Genomic DNA, 6,614 nt, shown 5'->3' on the forward strand with positions numbered 1-6,614 from the left:
TGAATCCAAGAATGCTATACCCAGCAAGGCTACCATTCAAAACTGAAGGTGGAATCAGGAGTTTCACAGACAAAAAAGGGCTAAGAGAGTTTATTACCACCAAACCACCAATACAAGAAATGCAAAACGGACTGCTATAAAAAGAAGAAACAGAAAGGCAAAAAGGAACACAAACATTAAGAATAAAAATGACAACAAACAAGTACCTATCTTACTTAATAATAGACAAATATGTAAATTGACCATACCTTCGCTATGTCCACAGCCAATCAGAGTGAGTGAGTATGAAAATTAACCCACCAAAGATGGCGGTTAATTTGCATATGAAGGCAGGGTGGGCAGCACCATGGCCTGCTTCTGGGGGTACGGGTCCATCAGGGGTGGAGGAGGCCCTGCGGGCAGCACCAGACACTGCCCACAAGGTATCAGTCCATCGGCCAGGGAGGCGGTGGGGTGGGCAGTGTCAGATGGCACAGGAGGGGTCCGGGTACATCGCAGGCCCCAGGAGGGGCAGTGGCCTGCCTAGCCGCTCCCCAGGGTCCCTGGGAACATTGCCGCCCCGGGGAGGTGGAGGCAAGGCCTGACCTGCCTAACCACTCCCATGGGGCTTTGGAAACATTGCCGCCCCGGGGAGGCAATGCCAGACCCACCTAGCTGCTCCCGGGGGTCCCTGGGAACATCGCCTCCCCGGGGAGGTGGAGGCAAGACCTGACCTGCCTAGCCACTCCTATGGGGCTTTGGGAACATTGCTGCTCAGGGGAGGCAAGGCTGGACCCACCTAGATGTTCCCAGGGGTCCCTGGGAACATCCCGGTCCTGGGGAGGCGAGGCCGAACCCACCTAGTTGCTCACGGGGGTCCCTGGGAACATCGCTACCCCAGGGAGGCGGAAGCAAGGCCTGACCTGCCTAGCCGCTCCCATGGGGTTTTGGGAACATCACCGCCCTGGGTAGGCGAGGCCGGGCCCACCTAGTCGCTCCCCGGGGGTCCCTGGGAACATTGCCACCCCGGGGAGGCGGAAGCAAGGCCTGACCTGCCTAGCCACTCCATGGGGCTTTGGGAACATCGCCGCCCTGGGTAGGTGAGGCCGGACCCGCCTATCCGCTCCCGGGGTTCCCTGGGAACATCGTTGCCCCAGGGAGGTGAGGCCGGACCTGCCTAGCCACTCCCGGGGGTCCCTGGGAACATTGCAGGCATGGGTTTGCTGAGACCCAGACCTGGCCTCTGGCCACAGATTCATAGCTTCATGGAGACCGAGGGCAGGGATCTGCCTCATCTGCAGAGAGACAGAGGTTCTGCAGTGGCCCCAAGACACGGGTGGGACCAGCAAGGGATCAAGGGGCATGGAAGGACTCCCAGGTAGAGGGGCAAGGACCCTCACCCTTGAGGCGGGGGTTGAGGGGTGCTGCCACCTCAGTGGAGGGGTGTTGCACTGCATGGTACTGGACTGACTGATGTGATTCAGAGAAGCTCCCAGTGCTAACAGGCCTCACTCAGGCAGCCTTCACACTTCAGAGGCAGTGACTCCTGCTCCAGCCTTGACCCAAAAGCAAGCCCGCGGTGCCCTGCCCCATGGCAGAGCATGCCTAGGCAGTGAGTGCAAATCCTTCCACCTTCTCCAGAGAAGCAGGGGCAGTAAAGAATGGGGGGCAGGGGACGGGGAGAAGAAAGAATGTGGAGCATTGGCAATGAAGAGGTGCTTGAGAAAGAGGCTCGGAAGCCTGACTGGAAGGTTTATTCTGTTTGCCGGACAGCTGCCCCTTAGGAAGCGCAAAGAGCATGGCTCTGAGGGCTTCCTGTGTGCTGAGTCAAGTTCCACAGCCAACTGGAATTGGCCTCCGTTTCCTGGTCTGTGAAATGGATGAAGCATATCCCAGTTCCTTCACTGAGCTTTGATGGCCAATTGAGATACTATATAAAGAAAATGAGGGAAGAAATGAGAAAGAAAAGGAAGGACGAGCAACACAAAAGAAAGACTGAAAGAAACCTGTAAACCCATTGTCACTTAAATAGGGAATATAGTCAATAGTGTTGTAATGATGGTATGATGCCAGGTGGGTACTAGAAATATCGGGGAACACTTTGTAAAGTATATGATTGTCTAACCACTATTCTGTAACTAATATAAAACCTGAAACCAATACAAAATAATATTGAATGTAAAGAAATGAAAATTGGAGTGAAATTTTTATAAATTTCAAAGTTTAAATAAAAACTGTAAAGGAAGGAAGGGGAAAATAAAAATAGTGTTTTTCATTTTACCACTTCATTAAAAAGACAGTTGTCTTTATATGGTGCTTTTATACTTTTATACTTTTCTAAGTCATTATCTCATTTTTTAATTTCTGAGCAACTTAAAGACAAGATAATTATTCTCTCTACTATTCAAAGAAAGGAAATCTTGGTGTCTGGTCCTAATGATTCAATCATCAAGCCCTTATTGTAAAGCAGGGTTAGTAAAATTTTCTGTGCAGGGTCATATCTATACAAATAAAAGCTTTGGGGGTGATCAGGTCAGCAGGGGAGGGTATTTGGGGGCAATCAGGCCCACAGAGGAGCAGTTAGGAGCCAGCAGTCCCAGATTGTGAGAGGGATGTCCAACTGCAGGTTTAGGCCCGATTCCATAGGGATCGGGCCTAAACCTGCAGTTGGATATACCCCGAGGGGTCCCATATTGGAGAGGGTGCAGGCTGGGCTGAGGGACACCCTCCCCAGTGCACGAATTTTGTGCACTGGGCCTCTAGTCTATAATAACATTAAACCTAAATGGATTAAATTATCCAATCAAAAGACATGGAGTAGCTGAATGGATAAGAAAACATGACCAATATATTTGCTGTCTGCAAGAGACCCACCTCAGAACAAAGGATTCACACAGACTGAGAGTGAATGGATGAAAAAAAAAATTTTCAGGCAAATGGAAATGAGAAAAAAGCTGTGATTGCAATACTTATATCTGACAAAATAAACCTCAAAGTAAAGGCCATAACAAGAGATAAGGAAGGCCACTTCATAATACTAAAGGGAACAATACAAAATGAAGACATAACTCTGGTAAACATGTATACACCCAATACAGGAGCATCCAAATACATAAAACAACTTCTGGAAGATATCAAGGGAGAGATTGTTAGCAATACAATCATATTAGGGGACTATAATACCCCACTGACACCACAGGACAAATCCTCTAAACAAAAAATCACCAAAGAAATAGCAACCCTAAATGACTCACTAGATAAGATGGACTTAATAGACATCTTCAGAACATTTCACCCAAAGCTACAGAATAAACATTCTTCTCAAGTGCACATGGGACATTTATAAAGATAGACCATGTATTAGGACACAGGCAAAGTCTCTTCAAATTCAAGAATATAGAAATCATAAAAAGCATCTTCTCAGATCATAATGGCATAAAACTAGAAATCAACTACAATAAAAACAATGAAAAAATCAAACACTTGGAGGCTAAATAGCATGATATTAAACAACGATTGGGTTACCAAAGACATCAAAGAAGAAATAAAAAGCAGCATGGCAACAAATGACAATGAAAACACAACAATCCAAAATCTTGGGACACAATGAAAGCAGTCTTGAGAGGAAAGTTCATAGCTCTACAGGCCTACCTCAAAAAACAAGAAAAAAAAAAAGCTAATCAATTATTTAACTTTGCAACTTAAAGAATTAGAAAGAGAGCAACAGGAAAAGCCCACAGTAACCAGAAGGAATGAGATAATAAAGATCAGAGCAGAAATAAACAACAGAGACAAAAAATACAATAGATCAATGAAACCAAGATCTGGTTCTTTGAAAGAATAAACAAGATTGATGAACCTCTAGCCAGACACATCAAGAAACAAAGAGAGAGGACCCAAATAAACAAAATCAGAAATGAAAGAGGTGAAGAAACAACTGACCCCACTGATATACAAAGGATTGTAAAAAAAAAATACTATGAACAACTCTACTTGAACAAACTGGACAACCTTGATGAAATGGACACATTCCTAGAAAAATACAAGCTTACAAAACTCAATCAAGAAGATTAAAAAAACCTGAATATGCTGAAAACTCCTAATGAAATTGAAACAGTAATCAAAAAGCTTCCAGCAAACAAAAGCCCTTAACCAGATGGCTTCACAGGGGAGTTTTACTGAACATTCAAAGAAGAACTAAAACCAATCCTTCTCAGATTTTTTCAAAAAATTCAAGAGGAAGGCACACTTCCAAACTCTTTCTATGGAGCCAGTAATACCCTAATCACAAGACCAAATAAAGACACCACAAAGAAAGAGAATTATAGGCCAATATCCCTCATTAACATAGATGTTAAAATCCTCAACAAAATTCTAGCAAACCAAATCCAGCATTACATTAGAAAGATCATACTCCTTGATGAATTGGGATTTATTCCAGGAATACAAGGCTGGTACAATATCCGCAAATCAATAAATGTGATACATCACATAAACAAATTGAGAGACAAAAATAACATAATCATATCAATTGATTTTGAAAAGGCATTTGACAAAGTCCAACAGCCTTTTCTAATAAAAATGCTCAGCAACATGGGAATAGAGTGATCATACCTCAACATAATAAAAGCCTTATATGACAAACATACAGCCAACGTCATACTCAATGGGCAAAACCTAAACCATTTCCCCTAGGAACAGGAACAAGACAAGGATGCCCACTTTCTCCACTCCTGTTTGACATAGTACTGGAAGTGGCATCCAAACTGGAAAAGAAGTTAAACTGTCCTTATTCACTGATGACATGATACTGTACATAGAAAACCCTAAAGACGCCATCAAAAAATTATTACACTTAATAAATGAATTCAGGGAGGATCCAAGATGGCTGCCAATGGGACTGAAGGCTGCTGGATAGTGTGAGAGTGAGAGAACGAAAGGAAAATGCATGGACATGTGGGGAGTGTCAGTATTTGTGAGTGAGGGACAGCTATACTCCAAGGGACTGTTGGGGACTGGCGGATCAGCCCCCCATGACCGGGCAGCCTTTACTGTGGCTGAAATCTCTCCTAGAGCAGCTGGCTCTGCTGAAGAGGCCACACCATCTTGAAGGGGAGATGGCTGTGATTGGAGACTGACTGTGATTGGAACCCCAGGCTTATCTTCAACTGGGGAGATCTCGGATGCCTCCTAGGACCTTACAACCACAATACCCAGGGACCAGTTACCTCATCTGCAAATCCACGAACGCCGGAATTCCAACCTCCCTGAGCATGGGTGTCTGGGAGTTCTGCTCAGGGGGAGACAAATGCGTGAATTTTCGGTCAGGCCCTGAGCCTTCTCACAGAGCAGAAGGAACAGCTGAATCAAAGAGCACCCACCTGGAACTGGTGAATTAAACACAGATGGCATTGCCTAAACAAAGGTGAGATTTGGGATCCAGGCTAGAGGGAGAAACGCTCACAGTGGGAACTAGAGCCTCAGAGAAAGACTGCCCCCCACAAAATTCGTGGCTATGGGGATCAGTGTAGCCTTCAATGTGGAAGGGGGTGCACATGGCTGCTGGTAGAAAGGGATTCTAGATATTAACCCACAGCTGGACTGGACCCAGAAATGCAGCCGCAGAGTTGTGCACAGAGGGGCACACAGAGTCACACACAGAATTGAGCACAGAGCCAGAGTAAAGAGGCCTTTTAGCCCTGGATATTAAGACAGAAACACTGCCACCCAGGGGCTGTAACAGAAATTGACTCTTGTGTGCAAAAACAACTAAAAACATACTGAGAACCAAAGAGAGCAGAGAAGTCCTGCCTGCTTGAAAATAGGGTTGTGGCTTACGACATCAGGGAACTTCAATACTGTGCTGACTATCTGCAAGGAAAAAGACGTGCCAACAGAACAGTGGAGGAAGTGAACGACATTCACTACTTCACATTTTTACTTTTTATCTTTTACTTAAGAAACTAATTTTTTTCTCTCACTCAATTTTACCTTATTTTTAATTATATTTTTATTTTTAATTATTAGTATTAATACTATTATTTTACGTTTTTTAAAAAGTTTTGTTTTATGTTATTTTTTCTTTATTTTATTTTATTTTGAGATTAGTGTTATACATTCTATTTTAATTTTCCCTTTAGCATTATTTTACTCTATCTCAATTTTTCCTTTATGCCAACACTCTTCATCACTTTTCCGCTTTTTTGTCCTATTTCTCTTACCCTGTTCTTAATTTAGTTTTTCTCTACTTTTTTTTTTACTCCCTGTTAAAAATTGATCTTACTCTTACATCTAATTTCCTCTTCCCTGCTCCAAACCCATATGCACTTCTCTCTTTGCTTTCTTCACTATGCAAATTCTTTCTCCGTTTTTTACCTTTTTATTTCTTTCTGTCTTGTTGTTGTTTGTTTGATTATTGGTTAGTATTTTTGCTTGTTTTTGTTTCTGTTTTTCCTCTCCTTGCTTATTCTCTTCTTCTAGTAATAGCTTAACTAATTCCAATCACCACATCAGGACTATCTACTCTCTATCCTTCTTTTGTAATAGTAAACAAATACATAGATAGATGGATAGATAGATTAAAAGAAGGAGGAAAATTTATATATATATATTTTTTGTATTTAGTTTTTTACTTT

The sequence above is a fragment of the Cnephaeus nilssonii genome (genome assembly GCF_951640355.1).
Source record: "Cnephaeus nilssonii genome assembly, chromosome: X".
NCBI lineage: Eukaryota > Metazoa > Chordata > Mammalia > Chiroptera > Vespertilionidae > Cnephaeus > Cnephaeus nilssonii.